Raw genomic sequence first — 13,341 nt, forward strand, 5'->3', positions numbered from 1 at the left:
TGTATAATCTTACTTAAAAACCAAAAAACTGATTTTTTATATGGACCACGACTAAATTTGTGAATTTTGTTGCAAAGTATGGAAACAATATAAGTTGAGTTAACCAAATATAAGTAAAAAAATAATGGAGAAATATCTTTGCGGCTCTAATTAACATAAATTGATTAGTATACGCATCTTAATTAAAACATATATTTTAATTGGTTTTACGAAAATAAAATAGGATTGGATAACTGAAAATTATGTTTCGTATCATTTCTAAAAAAGAAAATAGAAAAAAGAAATGTGTGAACATACATTCAATGTTATTAAATATTGTTTATCAAAAAGGTATAATATAGTTAATAATAAATATAATAAAAATCGTTTATAATTTTCCGTTACAAGTGCCTAATTTTTAGTTAATAAAATATTAATTTTTATTTACTATATTTTAGTTAATAAAAATTATATATTAATACAATATATTGTATTAACGCGTTTAAAATAAAATGTTACTGTTCAAAATGCTAGTAAGTATTCTCTTGGCGTTGAAGCTGCACGTTTACAAAAAAATGCATTCTTAAAAAACATTTAAAGGGTAACTTAAAAAAATATTAAAATGACTTACCATTTGAATTACCCCTCTTATTGAAAGACGTTGATTGACAAAAAATTACGTTTTTTTTTAATTTGAAGACATCTATAATAGAATATAATATGGTTAGTATATGAAAAAGATGAACATCATAAATATAAAAACAGAATTTTATATAGCATGATGTTTCAATTTTGCTGACTTAATGAATGATTTTAATCCACAAAACAGAAAAATTAGAAAGATTACACAAGAAAGATTATTTATATTTGGTGTTCATATAGATATTAATGACATGAAAATTAGAAAGATTACACAAGAAACAACAATAACACAACTTACTCAACTTGATATGAAGACTATCGGCTAACTTGAATCGACATAGATGATCAGAAACTTATTTATGTAAAAGTATATAACCCACCAATATATTTCTATAATAGTCGCCCATGTTACACATGTGTTAAAAACATAGAAACAACCATATACACATAGACAAACATAAAATTTCATAAATAGCATATTAAACCAACATAAATATTTTAGCATAACTTTGTAACCAAAATATTAAACATTTGGATTGTATACATAAAAAGTTAATACTTGCACAAACTTACTATACACCTAAATTAAAAAACCAAACGAAGACATGAATATGTTATCATCATATTACCCCACCATCAACTTCTTCAACATTTTATTAAAAAAAAAATCATTTTGCTTCACAATATAAAAAACAAAATAAATCATAGCCACCTGAGTAAATATACAACTAAAGTCTTAAGGTACTATGAGTTTCATTTCAACATTAATAAATAACTAAAGATATATTTTATTATAAATTATTTTGTAATTCAACTTTTGTTTTATTTCGATTCAAAGACATTTTAGTTAAATGTATTAAGTTAAATCGAACTAATAAATTTTTATTTTACTAATTTCACTAATTAAGTATAACTAAAATAATATAGAGATAATTAAAATTAAACCAGTTAATTTTAATTTTATTTCAAAGAAGTCATTCCCAAATTAAAATTTTATTAAAGTGATTGCAATCTGCAGTAATGTTTCAAACTATTTAACATCATTACTTTATTTAAAATTAATTTCATTATATAATTCCTTTTTCAATTGTATACAATAATCTTGACATTTATGCGTAATTAAAAATTGTTCAAATATAAAAGATAGAAACTTTGTTGAGATTGGAGACTATTAAAAACTACAAAAGAGTTGTCAAATTCGATTCTTAAAAACAGAAATAAATAAAGGTATAAATGATTGGAATGCATCATTAAAATTAAAGATGATAATTATTTAGCATAAATAATCAATTATAGTGAATATATAAGATTATATGTGTGAATACCAAGACGATTACAAGTAAACTAATAACCCACAACATTCGTCTCATTTATCCAAACAGTATAAACTTTGAAATGAATAATAAACTTTGTATTGCGAATCACTTGGACTTGGCTACTATAAATTCGAATTATTTCTAACAAATGTCAAACTGGAAAGAAAACATATATATAGTTAGTAACTTACCATCAAGGAAAAAAATTATTTTTTTAATTAAAATGTCTAACTATTAACTTTAAAAGGTCATATTTGTTTCAGTAAATTATATAAATTCCATACACTTTCTTTTAAGTTAGTTTTTCGTTAAATATTGTTCATGACTCGCTCGTAAATTTTGTTAGTTTCAAGAGACAATGAGCTATGATTATAAAATGATTATCGAAAATATGTGTGGTTTATTTTAAGCATGCATCTTGACATTTAAACATAATTATAAATTGGTCAGATAAAAAAAACTGAACCCCTAGCTAACTAAAACACGTAAAATTCATTAATAATAATAATGAATCTTTAGAATAATAAAATAATTCTAAAACAAATTAAAATACTATACAATGAATTCTATTAAATGGTTAATAATTTCTATTAATTAATTTATATTATTTTGCATTTATTTTTACGTAAGTATTTTAGTTTAATTGACATTAAACATTATTTTAATATATAGGTTTAATTATCAGACTTGTCTATTAAATCAAATATTCGGATATTCAAAATATAGTACAACATAATAAAATATATTGTATATCTTAAACTAAAAATCTTATATTTTTATTTGTCTATTATTATCTTATATTATACATGAATATTATATTATCCCTTCTTTAGTAAACATCATTTTAATAAAGAAATATAGTATATACATAGGCTTAATTAATTGTATCATATCCCGTATAATAAACATCCTTTCAAGTTAGTTTATACATTTATTTTTAATTAGTTAACTCAATTAAAATTTTCAATTTCATATCCCGTCTCTAGTAAAAATTATTCTAATATATAGGCTTAATTAGCATACATTATTTTTTTATAAAGCTAAACAAAGTTATTTCTAGGCTTAATTATTTATGTTATCGTTAATTGGGTCTAATTTTAGATGTATGGGAATTGATAATTCATACCAGTTACCAAAATTCATTTAATTTATATGATCAATTATATTAATGGTAATAAATATCAATTACTAACTTATTCTTATACATTACTAATTTTATGCTTTATCTTGAAATATGGTGTATATTTAAACATATCAATTTTAATTATATTGTAATTAATCGTGTTTAAAAAGTTATATCACCTAACCTAACTAAAATACGTATTCTAAGAATCTTTATAAAAACGTAAACATATTAATTAATCAACAATAATAATTTATTGGTTACCTTAATTAAAACACGGTAATTAAAAAATTATAATAAATACATATTAAATTGGTAAAATATACTAAAGATTCTATAATGTACGTGAGCACCGAATTATTAGTTGTATAACATATTTTTGTAAACTTCATATAAGTGGTCAGGAATTCGAATTTCAAAATTTTTCAAATAAATAATTTTTATTATTTACTTACGGAATTTAGTTAAAATTGACATTAAATTCACAATAACTTGAAATATTTAGAAGAAAATAATAATTTTTTTATTTAATGCATGAATATTGAATAATTATGAAATAAGTTTATATTTATAGATGGTATTCAAAAAAATAAAAAGGGTTGAAAAAAATTAGTCAAATTAGGAAAGAGAATTATGTTTAAATATGTAAATTTTATTTAAACCTATTCAATATAAATGGTCAAGTTCAGTTAAATCTTTAATTTATTCAAATTGTTGTTATTTAAACATATTCAATATAATCAAGTATGTAAATGTTATTTAAACCTATTCAATATAATTGGACTTTGACCAACAACAATATAAGATTGATTATCTTACTATAGATAATTTAATGTATTATAGAATAATCAACTAAATTTCATTTCGGGATTATACAATAATCAATTGAATTACATAAATTGTGAAAAATAAATAAATACATGAATACTAACATAAGTATAAATCAATATTAAACAAAAATAAAAGACATCTTATCAAACAATTCTCAATCCATGAAATTAGTTATACCAATTTGGGGACAATAACCTGAATGATAAAATTAAATATTAATATTAATATCACATAATAAATATATTACAAATTATGGAAGATTTGAATCATGTGAAAAAAATGTAAAATTGATGTTATAACTTACAACCGGAAAATTTGAATCGCGTTACCGGAAAAACTAAATAGTGAAGATCTCCACCGAATCTTTGATTTTGATATATAACCTAAAAAGATTATAAGAAAAAATCATATAATTATTAATATAAATACAAACAAAAACGGAAAATTATCAGTTTAATCTTGGATTTTGATATAGAATATAAAGATATTATAACAAAGTAATATAAAAATTAAAATAAATATAAAACCTTACAGGAAAACGTTACCGGAAAACCGTAATAACTTCAACATATCAATTCAATCTTGGATTTTGATTTACAACCTAAAGAGATTATAAAAAAATCATATAACAATTAAAATAAATATAAAACATTACCGGAAAACCTTACCGGAAACAATATTACCTTACCGGAAAAACGTATAACAAAATCGGCCATTACCGAAATATAGGAGACGGATGAGGAATAAGCCGAGAGAGAGAGAGACAGAGAGAGAGAGATGGAGAGAGAGAGAGAGATTAAAATGGTTAGGGATTTCATTCTTGAGATTTATATAATGTAAATGAGATGATTTATTAAGTTTTTGAATTCTTATAATAATTAAATTAAAATAATTAATATCATAATTACATTAATAGGTTAGTTATGATGTTTGACCAGATTTTAAAAATATTCAATAATTATTAATAATCATTGATTGTCTAGTAATTTAATTTATTTTAGAAAATTTTATTCACATGAATTATTAATAATTATTGATTGTCTAGTGTTTTAATTTATTCACATGAATTATTAATAAAAATACTTAACACAATATAATTAATAGCATTTAAATAATTAAGTAATTCATATAAGGTGTGGAAAAATAAGTTACTAATTTGGTTTTAATATAATTGAAAAGTAAAATTAACAGCATATATTTAAATCAATATATGTTGAATTTAAAATCATTCAATGGGTCAACATCGGTATTTATAGTAAACATGTATAGATGCTTAATCAGATCCTTAATCAAATGTATACCACCTTTAATTAAAATATACAAATTCCTAATTAAATAATTCCGTAATTTAAAATTAACCTCATATATTTAAATCATTAATTGCTAAATTATGAATAATTATTCTCGGTCAACATTAGTATTTATAGTAAGCCTTATGGATGCTTAGTCAAATAGTTAATCAAATAATAATTAATGATTAGTTAGAATATAGAAATTCCATAATTAAATACTTCTTTTGTTAGGTTATTAAAAGGTTTTAAATTTAAATTTTCAGAACGATATATATGACGAAATTCACATTTGTGGATGACTCTTATTATTTTCTTCCTAAAGGTTTGCTTAATGATATTTATAATTATTTAAAGAGAAATGTTAAATAATAAGTACCTCGCCCAAATAAATGAGTATTTGACATGTGATTAAATAAATTTTTAATATCATATAATTTAGTAGTGATAATTTCGTAAATATCATTAATTGCCTAGAAATTCCCCAAAATGAATTTAATTAGCCGGAGTCAAAATTATGAATTTTAATTATTAACTTGAAAGATAATTATAAAAGATTCAAGATTAAAATTAAATTAAATATGAAAGAGAATAATTAAAGAGAATTTATTGTATCTTATTTAAATTTTAAATATATTTTTTATTTATTTTATTAAGATGAAAATTAGAGAAGTGATTGATATACATGGAAGGTTTAATCAACAACCGATAGGAAGAGGGGAAATGGTTCAAGAGAGAAGTCATCTTAATAAAATATATATATAGGATGGTTCAAGAGATAAGTCATCTTATATATATAGATATCAAGTCTATTGCTTTAATAGTATAGTTATATATATATATATGGGATGGTTCAAGAGAGAAGTCATCATATTGCGAGAAGTGTAAGAAATGATTTATAGCCCTTGATTAAGTTAGATCAATGGCCTACATTAAGTATGGTATTTTTGTAAATATTGGTATCTATATTTAATGTCTTTTAGTAGAAAAATGGTAGTCATGTAATTTTCTTGTTATAACAAACATGGAAACATATAATTTGTCATTAAGAATCCCATGTTCACACCTTCATCTTCTCATATACCTATATTCTATTAATTAAAATACCCAACACAATTTTGATGAATTTACGGTTGACTTTTTTGAATTTAATTTCATAACAAAAAAAAAGTTGGATTTTGGTAGATTGTATGTGTAGGTGTTTGGTATTTGTAAATATTTTACATCTTTTACAAGTATTTCTAATCTTTTTATTTTTAATATATTTAGTTGTGATCTCTTATTAATTGCATACACATACACAACTTAGTGGAAAACATATACTAGATCATGGTTAAATATGTTTTCAAATGTTATGTTTTCTTATTATTCAAACTGTAAGGTTATTGTATTTTACAAATTGGTTTTATTATATGAAACAAGTGTTATATCTATTTTTGTAATTTAATAAATACATGTAAATCATTTCGAAAACTATATCTTTATTAAAACCGACCCATTTCGAAATTCAAGAAATTTTACCAAGATATATCGCGTTATTCAAGTAATGTTATTGTATTGATATTTGTTTATTATATTTAACTAATATATATATATATATATATATAATAACTTTTGATTATATTCAATTTTTTACCCTAAACCATACTTTTATCTCATTGTGTATTCACTTTGTAATATCAAGGACCTTTTCGCAAATATAATTTAATATGTTGTTCACCCAGATCCAACTCTCGCAAACCTACCTTTCTCTTTCTCAAAGTCTACCTCTACTCCCAATTGTGTGCGCCGCCGGCGAGTCCGCCATCTTTAACAACCACTATTCGAGGTAAACAACACCCCAGTCTACTCCTTTTGAAATTCCTATTTCATACTATCAACTTGGGTTCTGGGTACGGTTTATAAGGTTTGTTAGAAGGATGATAGAAGTTATTATTTTATATTGGTATTTGGAATTGAGTTCTTCATACACATTGGTTGTTTGAAAAGTGTATTATGTAAGTATTTGCCACTTTAATAATATGAGTCAGTAGGAATTGTTATTATTATTATTATTATTTTCTGGTTCAAAGCTATTGTTAGTATTATTAATAAATAATTAGATCAAAATATCGATATATGTTAAAGTTACTTTTCTTTCTCTTAATAACGAACTTTTCTTTATTATATTCTTTTTATGGACTAAAGGATTTAAACATGAATGTTTATCTACAAGTTTGCATCTAAATATTATATGGTATAAATTTGTTACTGTTATGTATTTTCAATGGACAGGTTCAAAGATTGGTTTCTAAATGGACATTTTACAATAGTTCTCAACTGAAAGTTAATATTTACAGTGTGGTAAAATTGTGTTTCTCTTTGTTTATGAACACATAGTCTTTTATATATAAATTAAAATTGGACACAAAGGATTTCAAAAAGTTTTGATTTTACTTTATTGTATTTTATTTATAATTTATTATATTATCAACGGTTACAAAATTTTTGTTAGAACCCAAGGAGAAAGTTAAGTCTAAATTGAAACGATAATAATTATAGGTTTCGCATTGTTTACTTCTCGCTTGAGGATTCTTTATTTAGCTTATTGCTAATCGTCTTCAGGAATCCTTGACGGTATATCCCGAAGGGGTGTACTTTTCTCACATCATCCTCATTTGTATTTCGTTCCTCTAATCAGATGAGTAATCACTCCCCTATTTTACTTGTTTTCAAATGTTTTGGGAACACTTGCGTACCATTTATCATATTATTTATCTTATTATTTCTCAAACGAAAATTGTGATCTTTGTGCTGTGTATCAATTGAATGATTGCTTGTTACTTGCTATTTGCTTACTTGCTTACTTGAATCGCATTCGGAGAGGTCCAACATAATCTCATTATAGTATGATCATACGACCGTCGTAGTGGCCGGAGCCCGATCGCATTGGCAATGGTTTCACCGACACCTCATTTTTGGTAACCAATGCCCATTCGCATGGCAACGGTTTAGCCCTTTCTTTATGGTTGATTGTTTATGTATGTGCTATGGTTTAATTGTTTATACTCACAGATAACAATTTTGCCTATTTTTATTCACTTATCATTATATATTACTACCATTTTTGTTTGTGTCAAAACTGGTGATCCACTCACTCAACATGTGTTGTTGACAAACATATATTTTGTACGTATTTGCAGGTTATAGATTTGGATTGCTTATCGAACTGAAGCTCACATAGAGATGACTTTAGGATAAAACATATACAAGAATAGTTGGTTTTGTATTTGTAATTTTCTTTATTTTTGTTGTATATGAATGTTGTTTGATAATAAATAAATTAATTAGATACTGTCGCTTTCATGATAGTAACCTTGTGAGCTGTGACAATCAGTTCACGAGCCGGCATTTCCCCCGTAGGTTGGGGTGTGACAATACATGTATGTTGTTCATGATAAAATAGTTTGTGTAGGCGTTGTGTAGGAATGAAAGTGATGGTCGGTTGTTTTGTATATGCTTTAGTTCGTTTATTATTTAGTTTTAACTGTTTATTCTAGAACTATCGATGCTTCATACGTGTGTTATTGGATTTCAAGTCACAGGCGTTAAAGTACTCAATATGGACCTGTTGTGACACGGAATGAAGACCCGTGATGTCCAGCACGCAAAACGAGGAAAAGAATGAAGTTTGCTGTTCCAGAGTCCCATCGCGGTACTCGTTGGGTTTGATGAAGTCCCCATCGCGTACCGCGATGGGTGATAAATTAATTATTGACTTTGGTCAATCGCGGTACGCGATGGGCCATAGAAGACCACGTCGCGTACCGCGACGGGACTGCAGACGGGATTTTGAGTTTATAACTTGTTTTTCATCAACATGAAACCCTAACTTCGTTTTTGACGACCAAGAGGCGATTCCAGCAGTTCATATAGGCGATTTCCACCATATTAGCTCGTGTGAAGATCATGCATATGATCCATATCATCTATATTGAAGATTCGATTATGTCTAGGCTCGGCTAATCACCTAGAATCGCACCCGGGATGTATAGTTTGTAACTCTTTACAGTTTTTCTCTTGTGGTTAAGAATACTTATGTTTTGATTATTGTTGATTGATATATGATTATTGATGTTTAGTATGTAAGGCCCCGTTACCGGTAGCCCTACTTTCGTGTTGGATTTACTCATAAACGCAGTTCTAAATATCAGAGTTAATTAAAACATTCGCGGAATATAAAAGCTTTCATAAAACATTTCATAACAAAACACGTCTTGTCTTAAAACATCATTTTGTCTTTCAAAATAAACGAAACATTAAACTTAAACGTCTTGAGTCTTCCGATGCCAGCCTCTTATTCAGTGCCACGTGTCTCCTCAAGCGAGCTGCCTCATCCTACTCACCTGCGTGCATACTAAAAATCAGCTACGCTGAGTGAGTTCTAGTTAATCATACACAATACAATACACATAAACTTATATTCTTTCATTCATACTTTCATACTTTCTTTTGTATTAACTTACTTTCATATCTTACGTTATAAAGAGCATTACGCCCTACATTCCTCGAGTATTATTAGGGCTCGGTACCCTCTTTCCTCGAGTATTATTAGGGCTCGGTACCCTCTTTCCTCGAGTATTATTAGGGCTCGGTACCCTCTTTCCTCGAATATTAGTAGGGTTCGGTTCCCTAGTTCTCGAATATTAGTAGGGTTCGATTCCCTCTTCGTTACCATACAACCATACATCATACCTCGAGTATTATTAGGGCCTGGTACCCTCTTTGTAACCATACAACCATCATTTCCTTCTTTTATTAACTTTATCACATTCATACACATAAGCATACATATCATACTTACCTTATACTTAGCGTTACAACCTGACAGTACGTGCAATATCCGAAGATCGTTCACGTACCGTCAAGCCATCATTCATACATATCACATCATTCACATAAGGCGTACACTTATCTCTTAGGATAAGCGTATTAACAAACATATCGAGTATGCACACAGCCCCGAAAGCATAACACATAATTGGGGCTAGAAACTCACCTGAACACGGTTACGTTCACCGTTAATCGTAATCCCTTTCTTCAGTTGTGCACGGCTGACTGTATAACAAGTATACGTATCAATTAACTATCGCTACTCATATCATCTTTCTAGTCTTAACTACTACCCACAACGAACGGAGGTCCGGGGGGCAGCGCCCCTGGCAGCGGGGTCTAGGGGAGGCAGCCCCTAGCAGGGTCCAAGGGGCAGAGCCCCTGGCTGGGGTCGAGCTGCCAGGTCAGCTTGGAAAAATTTTATTTACATTAACTGTCTTAACACATTTTCCATTAGGTTTTTAATTTATTTTCTAAGCGAACTTAACTTTAGGCGAAGTTAAACCTTAAGCGAACTTAGCTTTAGGCGAAGTTATCAGTTAGGCGAACTTGGCTTAGGCGAAGTTATCAGTTAGGCGAACTTGGCCTTAGGCGAAGTTACCAGTTAGGCGAACTTGGCCGTAGGTGAAGTTAAGCCTTGAAGGCAAAGTTAAGCTTTGAAGGCGAAGTTAAGCTTTTGCAGGCGAAGTTACCCAGTTCAGCTACGGGTTTAGTTTTTATCAAGCATTTTGGCGATTTTAATACCCTTGTTATGGTTCGACATCACCCACTACGTTCCCTAACCGTTTTCGGTCGTATATATATCCCGTATATACTATAAAGCTTGGACCTTTAAGTAAAAACGTTCAATACTACGTAAACTTTAAAGGTCAAGAACATACCTTTAGCGCTCGTTCGATCTTGGTTAGCTTGTTTATGCACTCTAGATCTCGTGTAATAAGATCTAATACCAACTAACGTTTACTCTCCCTCGGGTCTTGCTCGTTTATGGTGTGTGTGTGTGTTTGGAGTGTGTAGAGATTATGATGGAAATGAAATGAGGGTTTAGGGTTTTAGCTTGGTTTAGGGGATATTTATATCCCTTAAAGCCCATGGACCTAAGGCCCATTCTCATTTAACCCATCTCAATTAATCTAAGTCCATGATCCGTTCTTTACTCGATATTAATTAATTAATAACGCGAAATCACTAAACGTAACTTTCTTTATTCAACATTATAAATTTTAGGATGTTACATAGTATTTCTGTGTGTTCGGTCGGTTTAGGTTTACGTTGGTCTGAACGATCTGTTACCAGTTGCTAGATAATTAGTCATATAACTGTTTGGTTAGATTGAATACAATAAAACGTACAATTACCCTTAACTGAGTCACACTGGCAAGGACCGTTTGATAACCAGTGCCGTGCGTAAAGTAATTGTTGACGTCTAAGGTTTAGTCTGGTTGATCAGTTTTCAGTTAATCGTTGATAATCAATTTGTTAGGTTACATGAGATACTGTTTGGTTGCTTACTTGAATTCCCGGGTGTGATTTGCTTTTTTAAGTGTTTACAACTCGCTTGTTTTTTCGTTGCTTAGTTCTCTACTTTCACTAAATTTGCTTGTGTGATCAGCACTAAAAACCAGTTACTTCATAATAGTAAATTTGTTACACGAATTCATTGACCACATACTCCTTGTGATACGATACCCTACTTGCTCTAACTATTTAGAATAATTAGGTTTTTGATTGACTCAAACGACGGTCATCAAAATGGCGCCGTTGTCGGGGAGTTAGTGCGCTTAGTGTTTTTCGTGTTATTTGATTTTTGTGTTTATTTTTAATTTTAATTTTAGTTTTAATTTTGTTTTCAAATTTTAGTTTAAATTTTATTTATCTTTATTTTACGCGGGTTGTGTTAGTTGTGCAGATTACAAGTTTATGCACACCCGCCATTCGGGCCGACAGTCTCCGTTAATTTACGAGCCTGAAATCGAGAGGTTAGCTCGGCAGAACCGAGTACAAAACAGAAATTCTGAGATGGAAGACCAGAACCAGAACCAGAACCAAAACCAAAACCAGAACCAGAACCAGAACCAGAACCAGAACAACAACCAAAACCAAGATCCACTTCCACAAACCAACATGTTTCACCCAGACAACATACCCGACCCACCAAACTTCAATAACCAAAATAACCAAAACAACTCAGCTCGTGCCTCCAGAACCCGAAATCAAAACCGAAACCGAAACCTTAACCGAAACTTAAACCTCAACTTTGACCAAGCCGGACCATCCGCTCCAAACAATAATCCCAACCGCCGAGTTCGGATAAATATTGACGATGTTCGATCGAGTGTTCCGACTGAATATGAGGATGAGGGGGAAGATAATAATAGAAACGAAGGTTTTCGGGCAGCTGATGATGAGGTAGATCGATGGGTTAGAAGGAATCGGGTGGTTGAGCCCGAGAATGAGGTTGGTGAACCAGAGATTGAGGGTGAAAATAATTATTAAGATGAGATGGAAGAGCCGGTAAATCGAAGACGGGCTGAACCCGTTAACAGAAACGGAAGGGATCGAGAAAGGGTGAATCGGGCGGAACGGCCCGAAAGAGTTCGTGGTATTCCAGTTAACCGGGGCGGTATGGGAAACCCCGGGGGGCAGAGGAGAAATTACATAGCCCCGGTTCATGGTGTTAACAGTCGGTTCAGACCGGCTATCTCAGACGGAGCATCCCCGTTGGCCCCACAGGAACGAGTGCAGGGACAACAAACTGTTAAGTCCCGGCCATCTTACATTAACATCTTTCCTCATTTCAACGGGTTAGCTTCGGAAGACCCGTATTCGCACTTGACCGATTTCTCGGCTATTTGCGGGTCTATTGGTGATGGTACATTCGATCAAGATGAAGTTCGGATGCGATTATTCTAGTTTTCTCTAAAAGATAAAGCAAAATTTTGGTTTAATTCACTGTCGATGCACAGTATCAGAAATTGGGCCGAGATGCAGCAGGTGTTTCTAAACGAGTTTTATTCGCAGTCAAAGACTACCGAGGCCCGTTCTGACATTCGTCACTTTTCACAGTTACCTGGTGAGTTATTTCAGAAGCCTTTACTCGGTATAAAGACATGATCAGGAAATGCCCACATCAGCAAATAGAACTGTGGGAACTAGTTAAATGCTTTGTTGATGGTTTGACATACGAGGACCGAAAGCATCTTAAGACCTCGTGTAATGGTCTGTTGTTGAAACAGCCTGAGGAGGATGATTGGGATTTTTTGGAATTTATGTGTGAAGATTCCAAGGC

This window comes from Bidens hawaiensis, unplaced genomic scaffold (assembly GCF_021521415.1).
Source record: "Bidens hawaiensis isolate Kalapana, Puna unplaced genomic scaffold, B.hawaiensis_p1.1 tig00050418_1, whole genome shotgun sequence".
Lineage (NCBI taxonomy): Eukaryota > Viridiplantae > Streptophyta > Magnoliopsida > Asterales > Asteraceae > Bidens > Bidens hawaiensis.